Source organism: Fulmarus glacialis, unplaced genomic scaffold, assembly GCF_000690835.1.
Source record: "Fulmarus glacialis isolate BGI_N327 unplaced genomic scaffold, ASM69083v1 scaffold21460, whole genome shotgun sequence".
Lineage (NCBI taxonomy): Eukaryota > Metazoa > Chordata > Aves > Procellariiformes > Procellariidae > Fulmarus > Fulmarus glacialis.
In genome coordinates, this window is record NW_009187389.1 from 23,629 (window position 1) to 23,848 (window position 220).

Genomic DNA, 220 nt, shown 5'->3' on the forward strand with positions numbered 1-220 from the left:
TAAAAATGGGTCTCTTAATTCTTTCCCTGTTGAGCTACGTGTGTCTCGCATAGGAAACCAAAGGGGGCCACTGCTAAGCTCCACGTTAACGCCTGACTGCTACAGCGGTGCTGGGACACGTCAGACTGACCGACCAGCGCGCGCGTCCTCCTCCCCATCCTGCTCCAGCACCTCTCACTAAAAAGGAGACATCTGCGTTCCTGGAGGCTGAGCCACCACC